Raw genomic sequence first — 20208 nt, 5'->3', positions numbered from 1 at the left:
AATACGTCTTATTTTCTATTGGATAGTGTCGTATAGACGTAAACTTAAAGTTGATGCACCTACCTATATGTGGCTACAATTTTCCAGGCATGTGTGGATGGCAACGTTTTTTTACACAGGAATCACCACTTATCAAGCCCCGGGCGCCACTTGAGGATAAGGGTTAATGGGTATACATTAATCAATGTAATTATAGCGTAGTAAACATAAGTAGCTGGAACTTTGTCAATTGGATTACTTAGGGGGCGGTTTATCAAAAATTTGTTTACGTTGGACTTGAAGACAATAAGATTGTAGTCAGTTGGAAAGCAAGCAATCGGAAGAGAGTTCCACAGGCGTGCAGTTCTAAGAAGGAAACTTTGTTCATGAAATCTACATTTAGGTTTAGGCACAGATAAAGAGTGTGGGAAATTATTGATAATGGTTTTGGCTAGACGAGTGTTTTTCGTGAGAGTTTGGCGAGGGGGAACCATAGATTGGTGCTCAGCTGTGTAAGAAATATAGAATACTGTCAGGTGTGAATATTGTTCTAGCATGGTAGGAGGAGATCCTTTGTCCTTGCAGCGCTCTTCGAAATGGTCTACAACTCAAAATTAGTAGGAGCGAATATTTATATATATGAAAAGATGTAAGTTTCCATGACGTTTGCAATACAGAGCTTCTCCGAATAGATATTTGCAGGTATCTCATATCCCAAAATCGCTGCTGCCGTAAACCTGCAACTCCAAGTCATATGGCACGTGAATGAAGGCTAGCCGAAATTGAGAAATACAATCTAATGATGCGCAATAATAGCAAAATCTATTGCACTTTTTCCAACAAGTCGCAGTTTGACGCTGTTAAACGTTGCCCAGTTATAGAAGCTGGAAAAGTGTACCAATGTCATGGAGACGAAGGTAATGCGTCGGTTAGCGGATATTACACTACTCGACGACATAACCAACGACACTGGGCGTTACAGATTGGCATAAATCGCCGACAAGCTACTTGTATCTTGACTAAAATTGTACGGTTAATACAAATATAGTGTTAAGATAGCGGTAGTAAATCAAATCGGCGAAGAATCAATGCAGTCAGAAACTCGAGTGTTGAGCAATTTTCTTAACAACAAAGACGGTGGCGGGGAATCAATGCAGTTACGATCTAGAGTTTTTAGTAATTTTTAATAACAAAGATGGCGGCGAAGAATCAATGCAGTCGCGATTAAGTCGTTTCAAGACGAAGCTTGACAACGAACTGACTTTAATCCGAAATTCGATATTTTTATAATAAAGTTGGAGGCTTCTCATTGGTTGATTGTCCTAAACGTAGTTATAAATAAGATCGTCGAATTAATTGTGGTCATAACCCCATTGTTAATGGTGGGGATGAGTCTCCTAGCGGCTTCGGCTTCAGGGAGACTGGGTAGAGTACTGATCAAGGATCCGTTCTTGACACTCCACCCGACAGGTGCGGGGCCGGGAACTGGCCCAGTACCTGTCGGACTGAGATACAGCTCTTGGCTATCACCCAGGATGTCCACCCTCCCAGACCCTGTCTAGCCGGCTTTCGGGTGTTGCAAGTTTATTGCTCGTCGTCTAAGGCGCCCCCGTCTGGGGAATGCCGACGGGGATGCCCAGACAATTTTTGTTGAGGCAAGAATGCTCCTGCTTTAGGGGAGCTTGTCTATCTCCCACTTTCTTGACCTTGTGTCAAACATTTGTCTGATGGGGATCAATCAAATATCTACCCTCATTATTAACCAAACCCATTTTAATATAGAGCGTTGCCAAAATGGCGCAATCGAGTGGCATGAATGGACGACACGTTACTTATAGCTCGACTAAGATGGTAAGGTTATGAACTACCATGTAAATAAAGCCTAGACAAAGTTGTGTGCCGGCTGTCAATTGAGGGCTGGTAATCAAGACGACAGGCAAGGAAAATGTTCACTTAACACTCTTCATCAGGATGTGAAAATCGCCGTTGAATATTTTTTTTTACATGGTAGTCACCACTTATAAAGGCCCGGAAGCCACTCGGGGATAAGTGTTATTGCGTGTACAGTAATCAATGGGATAGTATCGTAGTAATCGTTAGTATTGGAGATTTGATAAAGTGTCTTACTTAAGGGTGCGGTTCATCAGGAATTTGTTTATGTTGGACTTGAAGACGTCCAAGTTGTAGTCAGGTTGGAAACAGGCAAACGGAAGAGAATTCCACAGGCGTGTACTTTTAAGAAAGGAGATTTGTTCATGGAATCTACATTTTGATTTTGGCACAGATAAAGAATGGGGAAAATTATTGAACTCGATCAGACATACGAAAAAAAGAGAAGAGAAGAAACTAAATAATACCTGTTATTTGATGCGGGACGATGCAAAGCCAACGGATGTATCTCCTCGCTCGGAATATTCAGCTAGTTTAAATGAAATAAACTCGTTAATGTTTAAAAAGAAATAGAATCGCCCGTGTTTGAATAACTGAAACGCTATCTTTACAAACACTTGCTAAGTCATTTCCGTTATCCATTACGTTTTTAATGCGATGAATATCGCAGAAAAGAAGTACTTGACTTATTGATTAAAGCGCGATTTTATGAATTAAAAACAACGAAATAAAACATGAAGCGTGAAATAATTAGTTCAGAAGATTTTTTCCTCCATTGCAATTGCAATATAAAAGCGAGTTTTAATTTATTGCTTTATTGGTTCGCCTTTATTAATATTTTCGTATTGTTGATGCAATCTCAAAAACATTGAAACTCTTTGAAAAATTGTATAAAAAAAAACTCTATTAAGAACGCCGCGGCGGCTTCAGCTTCCAAGTAGAAAAACCTGATACACATTTATCTTGATTAAATAGTATAAATTAATCGCCATAGGCCAATGGGTGCTCAACTCCTTCACTCTCATCTTAGGACGAATGAAGTGTGCTTAAATGACGTCACTATTCCAGGCATCCGATACCACAAGTAGGCAGCAGGACGATCGCAAAGAGTGAAATTCTCTTATATAACTGATAAAGGAAACAAAATAATTTGCTGGAAGTTTTAAGAAATAAAATGCGAGAATCAGTTATATTGTAAATCGGGAAACTGAAAGTAAAAATAAAAAAAATTAAACTCCTATGAAATACGTAATATAAATTAGATATAGATTTGTGCACAGAAAAGATGATCAGTAAGATGAAAAAAATATATGTAAGTGGAATCACTACTGATATATAAAATACACTTTGTCTGTATGTGTGAGTTCGTTTCCTATGAACTACGAAACGGTTAAGCCGATTCTTATAAAATTTCACAAAAACAGAATTCATGTGTCTGGGAAGCCACTTACATAGGTTACAATTACATAGGTTTTGTATCGAAATGCCTCTGATAAATATCGAAAATCGTTAATTGATAATCGAAATACCAAATTAAAGAAGGACCCGTTCGGTTTTGAACAAAGCTACTCACTTATGAATCATAAGGGAATTTGAGAAGTTTTATCACCGCGCAAGAAGAAGTACCAAATGTATAAAATCAACAGTAAATATTGTTATTAAACCGTTGCACGTTTGAAACGAATGAGTTCGTTTGGAACACAATTCCACCATAATACTTAACTTTTGCATTCTATACTTTAATTCCATCTATTTTATACAAACATAATTTTATATAATCAACAGTTGGTTTTACACAGATAAAGTCACAAAAACGCACGTGGAAATTTCTCTACGTGCACCGCAGCGGGTCCCAAAGTCGAGCAGACATTTAATTGATTTCATTGAAAAAGAAAAAGGACTATTTCACCAATTTCAATGACAATAAAAATAGAGCGTGGAACATTCGCTGATACTCATTCAATCTCGGGCAATGTTTGGTCTCCCTGTTAATATAGCCTTATATTCTCTCTCTCTCTTTCTATCTTTCTATCTCTCTATCTCTCTCTCTATCTATCTATCTATCTCTTTCTCTACTTATAAATATGTGTGTGTGTGTGTGTGTGTGTGTGTGTGTAGTGTTGTGACCCTTTGGGTGTGATCATAGCGTAATATCTGTTTTATCTGTGGCAAGCAGAGCCGTGGCCAAAACATTATTATTATTATTATTATTATTATTATTATTATTATTATTATTATTATTATTATTATTAATAATAATAATAATAATAATAATAATTGATTGATTGATTCATTCATTCATTCATTCATTCATTCATTAGAGCGAGTGTGTGGTGCTTAACCGATGATTATGATTGGAAAAATAGACAATTAGATTGGTAAAAAGCGATTGACTAGAAATAATAATAATATCGCTACAAAGGAATGTGAAACTAGAAAATAGATGTAAACATTATTTTTGTTTGAATAAACAAATAACTAGATTGAGGTTACATCAGCTGTTGGTCTGGGATGCGTGATGAGATGTAGATTTGTGGAGATTCTAGTCAGTCGTTAGCTGGAAATCAGAGAGAACGGACGACTAAAAGGGGGAGTTGTTCTCTCCATGACGCAGAGAGCGGCGTTTCGCAGGCAGCCAAGATGTAAAGGCATTGTAATCTTCGAAGATGTCAGCTGAATTCATAAAAAAAATGTTCGTAAATAATTCCGGTATGTGTTGTGATATTCGCACCTGTTAAAAAGAACAGTTTGTATACAACTGTTTCGATACGTCCACGTCAATCGTTTCCTGTTAGAACTGTTGCATAAATGTTAAAAAATACAGACACTAGACGATCAACTAAATGATACGACGTATATACATACACGCATTTATACGTACATGAATATACAGAAAAATATAAAATTCAAAATGTACGTTGTTATTGAACATATTCATATACACACACAACGTAACACACACACACACTCACACACACACATATATATATTATATATATATATATATATATATGTGTGAAATTTTTGAAGTTTTGCACAAACATTTAACATGATATGAGTAAAACACTAACAGAACGGATTTTCCGGAAAAACTCCGGCCCCCCCCCCCTAGGTGTGACTAGGGGTGGCTAAAATTTACATTTCTGTTCTTATTAAAGAAATTTATGCCTTTGATTTTTATAAAACTTTCTGAAAAATTGTAAATATCTGATTTCTATAAAATTTTGTTTGTTTGTACTTGGCGATAACTCTTGGGTAGGCGTCATGCTCTCTTTTAAGGCTAATAAAAACACTCATTTTTGGGACTATTTTACCATATTTGTTCCAAATTTTCTGTGTATGTCTATTTAGCAGTTTTGCATGGTGCTGAAACAGAATTTTAATACGTTAAGGCCTTGGGGGCTTTTGGGGACTAAATGAGGGTAAATGCATGGCGCAGAACTAAAATTTACATATGTTAAGGCGTAAAACTGCACCGTTTGTTCATTTTCACCAGGAATTGACGTCCCCTGAGGACTTTTGGGGCTAAATGGGAGGAGGCAAATGCTGAACTTTGTCATTGTTAATGCCTTGCCACTGTGTACCCAGGGGGGACTATGCCTGCGTCACTTGTTTATTTATTTAAATGTGTCTGGTCTTAATTTCATTTTTATCGTGCTTCTTAAAAGTGGATTTCAATTAACCCTAACACATTTGCTCATGGTAGACCATTAACACACGTAATTCGATAGTACTACTTCTATCTTCCACAACTGAAGACTGTGTCAAACACAACCATGGCAAGTAAGAAAAGAAAAAAAAAGTATTGCCTAAATCTTCCTCGTGGGGACTTTGTTATAAGCTGACAATTAGAATTATTTTTTTTTTAATATTGCACGTGTCTGACATGATTTTAATTTCATTTTAGCTGGGCTTCTAAACAGTGGATTTCTATTAATCTTAACTTTTAATACATACTAGACTATCCATGACCCGTTGGGTCAGTATGTTATATTAGCTATGGAAGTCATATATGAGCGTGATACTTGTGACGTAAAGAAAATAGTTTTTTTTTTTACATAACAGAAACATTTCTATGAAAGTATATTAAAATGAAAAAAGAATATCGATAGATTTCTATGAGTCGTTCTGTCTATTATAATTGATTATTTTGGAAAAAACAATGACAGTTACTGAATTATAAGTAGTTTGCCATACTTATAGGTTTTCAGCGTCGCAATTGTTCTTTTGCTTGTTTTTATTTTCGCGTTTAAATTATACAAATAAACAATTGATAACACTGTCTGCTTTTTTTACATCGTTCATTTCTGTATTATCTTTAATGTATTTTAACGCAATTTTTTTTCTTCCCATTTTTTAATAAACTTAGAACCTTTTTTTTATCTACACTCTTAACATAAAGTTGTTTGGTTGTAAGAAAATAGCGACAGTATAGTTGTAATAAAGAATAGTTGCAAAACACCCCCACTCATCCCATGTTAAATAATAATTTCTAAATAATAACGTTAATATTTCAGTACGCAGGTCAAAATCTGCAAAAGAAGCGATGTGTGCTTATTTGTTTACGTTGTTATAGGTGAATGTTTACGCGCGCATGTCCAACCGGATGTCGTAAACCGGAAAATGGGTTACATCACTCGTTACAAGGTCATTTGTGTTTTATAATTATATAGATTTATAAAAATAAATTTCAGCATAAAACCTTTTTTCTTTTCTAAAATTTATTCATTAAGCATCAAATAATTTGAAAATCGTATATACCGTCGAACAAACAACCAAACCAAAACACACTTTGTTTAACCAAGATTGAAACGTGAATAAATATCTTATTTCACAACTTCATTCACCCAAATTGGTCTCTAATCTGATACTCGCCAGTCCTACTGTAGCTCAACGTCGGTGATCTAACGCGAATCGGTGTGTCAACGTAATTATTGAGAATTCCAGGCGCTATAAACAGGAATACGTCGATACCTCCCTGCAAAAATCTAACGTCGTAATTTTCCCAAGCGAGGATATACACGCGATTGAGGACCGCTTGTGAATTTCATACTCTCATAGAATTTCCTCCTTTCGAGGAAGCCGGTTAAACCTACATTAGTGCCGTTTCCATTTTTTTTCGTAACTTCAAATTTGGACTGGTTCCTAATCTCATTAGCCTTTTACGCCTTATCTGTAATATAAATCTAACCAGTCTGTTTTCATATATGTATGTATGTATGCATGTATGTGTGTATGTATGTATGTATGTATGTATGTATGTATGTATGTATGTATGTATGTATGTATGAATGCATGTATGTATGTATGTATGAATGTATGTATGTATGTATGTATGAATGTATGTATGTATGTATGTATGTATGAATGTATGTATGTATGTATGTATGAATGTATGTATGTATGTATGTATGAATGTATGTATGTATGTATGTATGTATGAATGTATGTATGTATGTATGTATGTATGAATGTATGTATGTATGTATGTATGAATGTATGTATGTATGTATGTATGAATGTATGTATGTATGTATGTATGTATGAATGTATGTATGTATGTATGTATGAATGTATGTATGTATGTATGTATGAATGTATGTATGTATGTATGTATGTATGAATGTATGTATGTATGTATGTATGAATGTATGTATGTATGTATGAATGTATGTATGTATGTATGTATTATGTATGTATGTATGAATGTATGTATGTATGTATGTATGAATGTATGTATGTATGTATGTATGAATGTATGTATGTATGTATGTATGTATGTATGAATGTATGTATGTATGTATGAATGTATGTATGTATGTATGTATGTATGAATGTATGTATGAATGTATGTATGTATGTATGTATGTATGTATGAATGTATGTATGTATGTATGTATGAATGTATGTATGTATGTGTGTATGTATGTATGTATGTATGAATGTATGTATGTATGTATGTATGAATGTATGTATGTATGTATGTATGTATGTATGTATGAATGTATGTATGTATGTATGTATGAATGTATGTATGTATGTATGTATGTATGAATGTATGTATGAATGTATGAATGTATGTATGAATGTATGTATGTATGTATGTATGTATGAATGTATGTATGTATGTATGTATGTCTAAATACTCTGTATGACAGAGGTAATAGATTTTCAGCAGATCGGTATCATTTTGGAGATCAACTCTTCGGACGACAAATATCGAAACATTGGCCAAAAACATTACTTACTTAACTGGGAACTTTTCGACGGGGAGGGATCGCTTTTTTCCCCGTATTTACGACAGTCATCCCCTCTTTTTGATTGTCTAGGCTTAATTCAAACCTACGCTACTTCCGCTTTGGCGATGAGCGCAAGAGTTAACGCGTCAATTTTTTTTCACTCTCTTTTCCTTCTTCACGGTACGGGTTCGAGCCTGCCTGCCTACTACAACATTTTTTTTTTGAGTACGCAGTTTTCCTTTCTGTTTTTTTTTATTTTCCAAGCAACACGCTTACACACACCGCCCCTTTTTTCCGCCTTCGCGTCACTGGTTCGAGCCTGCTTGCCTACTACAACTTTTTTTTTTGCTCAACACACACCTATAAACTCCCGGGCAATGCTGGGCGCCCAGGCTAGCTAGTAATATAACTCGTTTTTGCTGAATAAAAAGAATCCTTAACCTAATCGATCGTAGTTTGTTCCAGTCAACTCAGAAAATCATCAACGAAATATTTCTTCTCAGGTTACCTTTCGGCGGACATGAACGGAGGATTCTAATGAACTATTTACTTACGAGTTTATCTAATTATACGAATGTTAGCTTGATTGTAGTTCATGGCTTCTTTATGATGTGTTTAATGATCCCTTGCGATTTTTGTAATCTCTTTTTATTGATCTCTGGCCGTTCTCGTTTAACTCGCACTTCAACTTTCTTCTTTATCGATTCGCATGCCTTTCTATGCCAATGGTTATCTCCCTTTCATTTAGTTTTAATACTTTCTTGTCTTCTCTTTCTCACGGCATTTCGTTATTTATCTCTTCATGATTGCCTCACCCTACCACCCTACCACCTTATTTAACTATGTGCGTCTCTCAAGGTTCCTTTTCTCATTATCTGTATCGCTCTCATTTATTGTCTTTTCCTCTCTCTTCCTCTCTCTCTCTCTCTCTCTCTCTCTCTCGCTCTGTCTGTCTGTCTGTTTCTCTTTCTCCCTCTCTCCCCTCCCTCTCTTTCTCTCTCTCTCCGTATATATATATATATGTGTGTGTGTGTGTGTGTGTGTGTGTGTGTGTGTGTGTGTGTGTGTGTGTGTGTGTGTATGTGCGTGTGTTTCTGTGACTATTAATCGGAATCGAATCGGTAATCGAACAAATCGGAACTTTTTGGAGTAATCGTGAAAAATAACAACTTTATAGTTAAATATTTTGATATTTATAGAGAATCGAAATCGGTAATTTAATACGGAATCGGTAATTTTATCGGAATCGGAAAAATATTGGAATCTTCCCATCCCGAATATATATATATATATATATATATATATATATATATATATATACATATATATATACATATATATATGTGTGTGTGTGTGTGTGTGTGTGTGTGTGTGTGTGTATTTCGAAGTTTAATGCGTCTCATCAGAAGAGCAGAGAAGATGCTAGGTAACATAGTGGGGATGCGAGTTTAGCGTAAGATTCATTAGGAACGAAATAGATCAATTAAAATTATAGATGATGTTGGGACAGATTTATCGAATTCTAAATAAAGGAGTCGCGTATTATATAGAGTGTCATATAGAAATGTGTATTGGGTTTTTTCATATCATAGTAAATTCCTATTGTTCTCCTATATAAGCTTCAATGATACTTGTTGAGCTTTATACTGTCCCGATGAGTCTCCTCTTATAGAATTGAGCTGACTCTTTTCTTCTAACGCACTAAGCTATATATATATATATATATATATATATATATATATATATATATATATACACTATGTGTCTTCAATAAGTTTTAATACCTTGTTTTCAACAAGCATTTAAAATTGTTGTAGATTCTCAAAAAATCACTATCTTATTGTGATATATCTTATGAGATAACTGACCAATTTTTATGATTCCAGGTTTTAAAGAACAGCTTCATCAGGAATTGGAATAAGCCCTACAACCCCTACTAAAGCCTGATTATCACATCTGGTTAATTTAAAAATGCATGCTGGATGTGAGAACACTTTAGAAGAACGCTATGCAATATCATTCTGTTTTAAACATCTGAAAAATACCATAGAAAATTATTAAATGCTTCAGACTGCTCTTAGACAATCTTGCTGAATCACGCTTTCGTTTTTGAGTGGTAAACGAGATTCAGGGAAAGCAACGAATATGTGAGGGGTGATGGGAGATGTGGGAGGAATAAAGATGTTTAAACATTGAATCTGAACACTGAGTTGATTTGTCAAATAAAGAATTTCATCGATAAGAACCGTCGTGTATCTATAGAGACAATAAGTGATAATTTTCGCGAATGCGACAGTCTACAACTTCATCTTTATATTCTTTGATTGGAATCCATTATTGAGATGAGTATTGTTTCTTAATTTTTACTTATTGCAGACTATCATCCTCATCTTCTTTAAATCTTGTTCCACGACGTTTTGGCCGACTATTCCTCAGGCCTTCTTGAGTGGTGAGACGACAACAACTATGGAAGGCAGTAATTGTTGCGGATGCAGTTAGGAGATTCGGAGTTCCTATCCAGTCGCGGTTGAGGACTCACCGTAGTGATCCGAGAGAAAGCTTCACATGCGTTCTCGCACTGAATTAGCACACATTACATTATAGTCTACAATGCTTCAGAGAAAATTTAATGGCTTGAATACCAGTTTAAAATACAAAATTTATGTATCATGGTTTAATTGTGCCCTAGACAGAAACATTCATTTTGAATGTATCCCTTTCGTATAAAATAACCTATTGTTAAACGTTTCCTGCTGATGCGATGATATAACTTCTAAAATGCAGTTGTGATGTTAAGGTGTATGTGGTGTTAACTTTTGGTCTAAATCTGATTTCTTTCTTTAATCGGATTTTTTGATGATCGACTTTCGATACTTAGAGCCATTTTAAAAAATTAACTTATTGTTTATTTGTGAAAAAGTTTTACTTTTTAAAATGGATGAAATTATTTTTTATTTAAACCTTTTTACTCATTTATTTGTTTATTTGTGAAAAAGTTTTACTTACTTAAAACTGTTGACTCTGTTTACATCTAATGACATAACGGCGATTAACGAATTTAGTTTATTAGACTCGACATAGGTTTAGAGAAGAGAAATCAAACGGCAAATCTGTCGAAAATGTCTAATCCATCGAAAAATAAAATGAGACGAGGAAAAAGTTCAAAAGCTAAGGTTATCACGCTAACAATTCTAGTTCTCTCCTACTGAAAACAACTATGACACAAAAAAAAGTAGAATTGAGAAGTTAGTGCCCCCGAGTAGGGCACTTTGACCTATAAAAACTACTTGTGTTATGTAGGGAGGTTGATTTGATATTATAAAACGGCCACATGTTATATATTGGTTGATATATTTTTTTTTACATAAGCGTTACCATTATCAAGACCGATAGGCCATTCAAGGATAAGGATTAAAGAGTGTACAGTAGTCAAAAGGACAATATAGTAATCGATAGTAATGGAAGTTCGGTAAATTTGTTAACTTAAGTGGAACGGCTCATCAGAAACTTGTTCACGTTGGACTTGAAGACAACCATATTATAGACAGCTGGAAAGCAGGAAAACGGAAGACAATTCCGCAGGCCTGCAGTTCTAAGAAAGAAGCTTTGATCATGGAAGCTATGTTTAGGTTTAGGCACAGATAAAGAGTGGGGGGAATTATCGATAGTGATTTCAGCTAGGCGAGTGTTTCTTGTTAAAGTTTGGCGAGTGGGGACAATAGATTGAAGCTCAGTCGAACACTTTCCATGAAAATAACGATAAAGCAGAGACAAACTCGCAATATCTCTTCTGTGAGATAGAGGTTGCAGCGAAGAGAAAAGGGCATCTCCCACCAGGCCACGAAGTCTATTTTGAACCATATCAAGGCAGGACAAGTCTTTTCTAACAGCTCCTGCTCATATGTGGCAACAGTATTCCATCCTTGTGTTACATATAGGGGCCTTGTTCAGAGAGAGTTTTATTATAGTGATTCTTAGAAAGAGTCTTATTACAAGCACAGTCTTAGAAGAGAGAGATGTTTATCTTAGAGAGAGATTGTTCGTTTTATGAAGATTCATATTTATATTAAAACTGTTCATTCCTTAGACGTGTAGTAGAAGAAAACTCTTAGAATGATGAGATAGTGTTCACTGTTCAGACATTGTGTAGACATGAGATGTCGAGATGTGTATGTAAAGACATTTTATAACACAGATATATAATACAATTTTCACTTTACCTTTTTGTAAGAATCATAAGACAAGACGACGTTTTACAAAAACACAGATGAATTTATTCTTCACACGACCGGCCGTGATTTTCGTCATCAAGAATTCAAAGCTTCACATTTTAGTTTCAAAGTGACGTCTCGCGTCCTAGACGTTCGAATTCCAAAACTCCAGATTCTCTCTGAGTTTCTTACCGACTGGCTCTCACTGACCGTCTTCTTTTACCCTATAGTTTTTTCTCTATAACTAGAACTTTCTATTTTCCGTGACGTCATACACATGTTAAAATATGTGCCTTCTTTCACGTGTTCTGGACATGCGTGTCCAAAACTTTTCCTTTTTCTACAAAAGGAATTTTAACCTATACTCAGTAAACTATTTTCCAATATGTTAAAAACATTATCTTATAGCTACATTCTTTCAATTAAAATTTCATAACAAACTTGACAGGGCACATTCTTTTCTTGAAATATTTGATCTCTATTCTAAGCAATCGTTTGTTTTAAATTCTCACACGTAATCTATTTCTAAACCTAAATTACGAGGTTCGAATTTCGTCTATTGCTATTTCATTTTCATTTTAACTAATCTCTCTATTTTTATACTTACATGAAAAGGGGACAGCCCTTATCATGTAACACTTGGACGTATCTGGCTCTTATATAGATAAAGAATTGTATCAGCAGTGAGATATTTACTGGATATTTTTGTTTCTTTTCTGACATTCAACATAAACATCTAAATAAATTACATAAAACAACCTTTTCCAGTTCTGTGTTTACGTCCAATAATTGCCGTTTAAAACTGAAAAAAAAAACAACGTTCACAATTTTCCGAAACTGTCCATCGCTTTTGATACAGAAAGAATATATTGTTACAACGAACAGTTCAAAACGAGCGATGGCCAGTTTATTTTATAAACGTCATATGACGTATGTAAATATTGTCAACCATGATTGCCACAAATTCAAAACAATCCTATGTATTCAACTGTCTGTGTTTCTGTTACATTTTCACAACGTCTTTCTCCCCTCGGCGCATCGTTTTAAACATTTTTAACGTGATTTTTTTTTCTTCTAATTTTTACATCTAGTGATATTTTTTCCTTCTGTTCATAACGAGATTATCTCTATACTTTAAAACGTCCTCTTTTCTTAACTATTTTCAACATATAGAGTTCTACATATGTGTGTATGATTTTTTTTCTTCTAATTTTTACATCTAGTGATATTTCTTCCTTCTGTTCATAACGAGATTATCTCTATACTTTAAAACGTCCTCTTTTCTTAACTATTTTCAACATATAGAGTTCTACATATGTGTGTATGATTTTTTTCTTTTTTCGTGTATATGTTTTTATTTAGTTCTCTTTTTTTCCAGACATATTCTGTTTGTATGCGATTTTTTCTTTTTACATTAAATCTTTTTACCTCCAGGACTTGCTCTCCACGTTTCGCTTTACTATAACCCAGGTTCGATATAGCATCGTCGATACGAATTGGTCTATGGCAACCAGCATATATGTTATATAGAGAGATGAGATATTAAAACAGTTATATTACATAGTGATGTGGGATATTATTTTTTGGTTCTTATTACGGGATTCGATATGAATGTATAAATTGTATGTATTCTTTATTTAGACAAGAGGATAGTATATCGACGTATAAACTGAGTCATGCTATATCAGAGAGTTATCACACGTGTATATATTACAATTCGTATATAAGAAGAATAATATATGCTTCATACCTTTTTTTCTTGAAGGGTTCTTCTATCTTCCTGTTGAGCTCTGTGAAGAACCATGAAAAGCACAGAACCATCCAAACAACAGAAGAACAATTTATATTTTTATCATATGAATTCATTTCTGTTCTTTCAAATGGTCTTCACAAAGAATCTGCTTACGTGTCTACATACTGGTACTTACAGCCCGCTTCCTGGCTTGAAGTACGTTGTTTTTACATGGAAGTCACCACTTATCAAGGCCCGGAGGCCACTCGGGGATAATGGTTATTGCGTATACAATACGTTAATGTTGAGATTTGATAAAGTGTCTACTTAAGGGGGTGGTTCATCAGGAATTTGTTTATGTTGGACTTGAAGACATCCAAGTTGTAGTCAGGTTGGAAACAGGCAGACGGAGCAGAGTTCCACAGGCGTGCACTTCGAAGAAAGAAGCTTTGTTCATGGAATCTACGTTTTGATTTTGGCACAGATAAAGAGTGGGGAAAATCTGTGACGGTGGCTTCAGCTAGACGGGTGTTTTTCGTGAAAGATCGGCGAGGGAGGACCAGGGATTGGTGCTCAGACGAGCACCTGCCATAGAAATAACGATAAAACAAAGACAGGCTCGCAACGTCTCTCCTATGGGAGAGAGGTTGCAGGGAAGAGAAAAGGGCATCCCCCACTAAGCCACGGATACTATTTTGTACTATTTCAAGGCAGAATAGATTGTTTTTCGCAGCTCCTGCTCAGATGTGGCAACAGTACTCCATGCTTATTTCAAATTCAGGAAGATATTTGAAAATAGTCTCCCCTTCCATATTAATGCGTAGATTTGAGATGTTATACACAAAAATTACGTATCAGGTATGGTTATTAGTAATAAAACTAATTTAACCTTTCTATAAGTAGGCATTTCCTCCTTGTTAGATCGCTGGCGCAAAAACAACTAAACCTGAAATGGCTCCGTTCACATTAAAAATCGTAAGTCGTACAATATCCACGAGTTCAAGGAACTATATATTAAAAAACAAGCAAGAGAAAAACTAGCTAATCTCAGCATGCATTTTTGTTTCCGTTTTTACGTTTTCCGAGGTTTCTGAAATATCTTTAATCTTAAGGAATTACGTACAGTTACAATGATGCTGAAATAAATACACATTTAAAAAGAAACAACTTAACCTTTCTATGAGTAGTTGGAGTCTATTCACCTGCGTGACTAGACTCCAACTCTTCAACTCATCGACTGACTAAAACTCCCGACCTCTTGACTTTAGTTCCGGTGAGGTAACCAATTAAAATACACGTCTCCTTAATGTGAATTTTATCACGTACACCTGTTCAAGGTTCTTTTGTTTTTATTTAACCTAGCCTATTTATGTAAACATCCTAAGCTAAAACCCATTGCTACACTTTATTCTATAAACAATAAATAGCTCCCAATATAAACTATTTGAAGAATATCATTGAATAGATAGATAAATAGTTGGTTGGTTGGTTGGTTGGTTTTGTTTTACGGCATATCAACCCTTTTTGGGTTATTTAATGCCGAATCCAAAGATTTTGAAGAAAACATTTTTTTAATAGAATATGTTTGTTGTTTTCACGTCGGTTTCTATTTAACGCATAGTTGGGACCCTAACAGGTACTACTACTCCGGGTCAGAGTGGACCTGGGAGCAATGGTAATTAAAGGGTGGCTCCACACTCCCCAAAGTCCACAAGCTGGGGCGTCACCACTGGATATAGTTTACGGTCATATCCAGGGCCTCCATTGAGGGACTTTTACTCTCTGCAGGGGGGCAGTCAGCGTATTCTTATGCCCCACCGACAGGGCCGATGGATAAATAGATAGAGGGACAGATAGATTGATAATAACTAATTAACTTTTAACCGTGTTAATTATTCAACACCTTGGAAGTCCTCTGGCTATTCCCCATCGGTGATTAGCAATAAACTAACACGTTTCTAAAAGAGAAAATATAAAGCCTGAGAGAATAGTGGTCTTCATAGCACTACATAGAAGCAGCATTACACTGCATTTAATAGGGGGCACGTCACTACAGGAATGCCCTAATTGCTTTGAATTTGGTAGACTGAAAATAAAATCTCTAATAATAAAACATGTTTTGCACCGTTTTTCACACCTTAATGACAAGCAAGTGTTTATGAATGCTGACGTTTTTCTGGCCTGAAAAAAAACGACACAGCGAGCACATAGGCGTAGGTTGGGCTTGTTTGCTCCAAGGGGTAAAGTCGTATGTAGTCAAATCGGAAGTGCGAAAATAAGCATTACGTGTAAATTTCCTCGATCCCCCCCAACTCACAATCGTGCTGTTCGAAAGAGATGTTGAATATTTCATTAATACATATCTATTTATCCTCCATCACATTGACATCCGTCCAACTGGCCCTCCTGTCAAAATCAATTATCCGACTTATACATTATCGAAAACCAGTCTCGAATTGTTAAATCGATAACACAATAAGATGTTTACGATAAACCATAAAATATGTGACACGCATTATAATATATACTGTTCATAATTCACAGTTATCTAAATACACCTGTTTCCTTATTTATAAGGCGCTGTTTTATATTTAGTCGTAGTTAGATTTGAAACCGCGACCAGACTTGTTGGCGTCCAATGTGATACTGATTAACAAATTAAACTACTAGTTGAAGTGTGTGTGAAATTATATATTTATTCATAATTTCATAATAATATGAATTCTAATTTCTTTCTTACTAAATAATGGATTTAATCAAGTCGATATACTAATGTTATTTTAACCATCATTTCTGAACGCATATGCCAGCACTGGATAATAAAGTCGCCGGAAAAATGATACTACAGCTCCAGAAAGTACGTCACTCCCAACGTAATCCTGTACCTGCATAATATCACACAAAGCTAATTTATATATCTTCTAGTGTTCTTAGATATGTTTGGTACAGAAATTTATTCGATAACGATCGAAAATCGAAAAATTCACATATAAAAATAATCTTTCTTCTCATAAATAATAAGACAAATTTTTATAGGGGAATATTTTACGTTACACCGGCTAAAGAACATAATATAAAGTCAGTGTAAAAATCATGTTGTTTTTTATCAGATTAATATATATATATATATATATATATATATACCTCAAAAATAACATTATTTTTGCTCTACCCTAAAAACTTTGCAAATCATTTCTTTAAAAACCACACACACAAAAAAAACCCAGATGTATTGTTATATTGAGATATAGCTCAGTACCTTACCATTTTATTTTATATTATCCTATTAATGAGTTCATTTTACGACAAACAAAGAGGCACCTTTGAAAATCGCCGCAATGTTTTTCCTCGTTTGCATATTTTTTATAAATATTAATAAGAAATGACGTTTCCAGGGCATTCATCGTCAAGCCCAAATATCAGCTGACGTAATATTGTAAACAAACACTTACTGAATTGCATGAATGACATTATCATTATTTATTTATTGCGAATTAATCTGCGGGACAAATTATTCCGCGTAGAGTATTGATAATCCACTGGTTCATCCACCATGTATTTTCGTTTTTTTTTTTTTTTAATTTTTTTTTTAGTTTTTCTTGGGGGGTATTGACTGCTGAGTCAGAAGCAAAACAGAAGTCCATGTTGTATCTTCTGGCAGTAGAAAAGTTGTCGGGGGGAAAAACCGAGGGGAAGCCCTAAGTCAATTATTTTAAAACGCTAAGATCAAAACTTTGAAATCATAAGATATTTTCAGAAAGAAAAATACAAATGATTTGTTTTGAAAAAAATGATTCAAATAAATATTTTCTTAACGCGAAAACACGAGATATCATTAAACAACAATCAAATATTTGTTGTTGTTTTCTGTCTATGACAGAAAGGAAAGACGTGATTACAATACGACGGCAACTTGGTTTTCTGCTCGTATAAGACACTGCTGAAATGCAATACGTAACCGAGACTTACGCAAGCGACGTCGCCTCTCCTCTCTCTGTCTCTCTGTCTTTATATATATATATATATATATATATATATATATATATATATATATATATATATATATATATATATATATATATATATATATGCGCACGCATGTGTGTGTGGGTGTGACATTAATTTGCATATAACGACAGTGACCGCTATGTAAAAGATTGAAGGAGAAAGCGCAGAACAGTTTTCACTTTTGGACAGCTGCAGTGAGAATGGTCAGTAAAGATTACAGTATAAGTCAGGAGTTTAAAAAAAAAAGAGTTTAGACGCATATTTATTATTATTATTATTATTATTATTATTATTATTATTATTGGCACACATGGAGCTTTCACACAAGTTAACAAACGATCTGATTGGAGTCCTGAGGTCTTCTCTGGTAGCAAAGTGACAACAAGTCTCCCCAGACGTCCATATCTCTCCTCCTCTTTCGAATTTGAGTGGCACTAAGCCTCCTCAAGCTCCCAGTTCTCTTCACGCTTGTTCAGCGGAGGTCTGGCCAGGGCCCCTCCTCAGTCTTTCCATCCTCCTTCACCCTTCTCGGCTCTTTGGTATCACTTTTCTATTGAGGGAACGGTGGTGAAACAATTGAGGGGATGCATGATGGGGGTGTAGAACATGTAGTTCTGCAGCTTCGGTGTTCGTCATTCCCTGTAACGCTTCTTTGTTATATTGTCTTGTGTTATTCTCCGTATTCAAGGTTTTCCTTAATATTTCAGTCGTTTTCATTATCGTTTGGCGTTGTATTTTTGCAGTTATTCCTCTGATTCCAATTTCTGACATTCCTTTTTCCAGGTTTTTCGGAATTGTCCCCAGTGCTACTACTATTATCGGTACTATTTTGATTTTCTTCATCATCCAAATCCCTTTTAACTCTCTGGCTAGTTCTGTGTATTTACTTCGTTTCTCCTTTTCTTTCATACTCACCCTGTGCTCAGCTGGGACAGCAACGTCTACGATTTGACAGAATTTCTCTTTCTTGTTAATTATTACGACATCTGGTTTTCTAGCTTTGATGGGTTTGTCCATCTGTATGTCTATGTCCCATAGGATTTTGTGGTTCTCGTTTTCGAGTGCTGTTGGGGGTTTATGCTTGCACCATTTATCTGTACGCTCAACATACAGCCGTTTGCACAATTCCCAGTGCACCGCCCTCCCCACTTAGTCATGCGTGTTTTTGAGCCACTTTGCTGCATTCACTTACTATATGGTTTATCGTTTCATCTCATTTCCACAGAGTCTGCATTTGCTGTTTTCTTGTATTTTATCGATCCTTGCTTTGATATGGTTGGTTTTTATCGAGTTATCTTGTGCTGCAGTTATTAGAGATTCAGTTACTCGGTTTATATGCCCTTTTCGCATCCATGTCCAGGTGTTTTCGTTATTCTCATCTTTTCTCATTGTTATGAATCTTCCGTGGAGTTGTTTCTCTTCCCATTTCTCTTTTTCGTTTTGTCATTTGTCTCTGTTTTCTGTTTTGTTGGTGTTATCCGTGTCTCTCGCTGCCATAATTATCCTTTCAGTGTTTTGTATTATGTATTTTTCTAGTTCTTTTTTTTTGTGTCCTTCACACAGTCTTCTATACAGATCAATCCTCTCCTGCCGTCTTTCCTTTTCACATAGAGTCTGTCAATATCGTCCTTTTGGTGTAGTGCATTATGCATGGTCATGAGTTTCCTGGTTTTCTGGTCGAGCTGTCACAGTTCTTCTTTTTTCCATCCTATAAACGGTCCAGAGTGTCTTACTAGTGACACTGCCCATGTATTTATACCTTTTATTAAGTCTCTGCTATATAATTTAGTTTCCAGGAGTTTTCTTTTTCTCTTGAGGTATTCCTTTCCAATTTTCTCTTTCATTTCTGTTGCTCTGATGGTGTCCTCTTCCAGAATTCCCAAGTATTTATAGTTGTCTCGTTCCCCTATTGCCCTCATTTCTGTTTGGTTGGGTAGTTTCGTGCCTTCTGTTGTTTCCAGTTTTCCCTTTCTTGTAACTATTAGTACGCACTTTTCCATTCCAAATTCCATTCGGATATCTTGGCTGAAGATCCTGGTAGTGGTTATTAGTGTCTCTAGCTCCTTTTCGGCCTTGCAAAAATTTTCAGATCGTCCATGTACATCAGGTGGTTCATTTTTTCCTCTGTATTGCGGAACTTGTATCCGGC

Source organism: Euprymna scolopes, chromosome 23 (genome assembly GCF_053919585.1).
Source record: "Euprymna scolopes isolate OS-2025 chromosome 23, ASM5391958v1, whole genome shotgun sequence".
Taxonomy (NCBI): Eukaryota; Metazoa; Mollusca; class Cephalopoda; order Sepiida; family Sepiolidae; genus Euprymna; species Euprymna scolopes.
The sequence above is the reverse complement of the archived record's forward strand: the minus strand, read 5'-3'. Positions refer to the sequence as shown.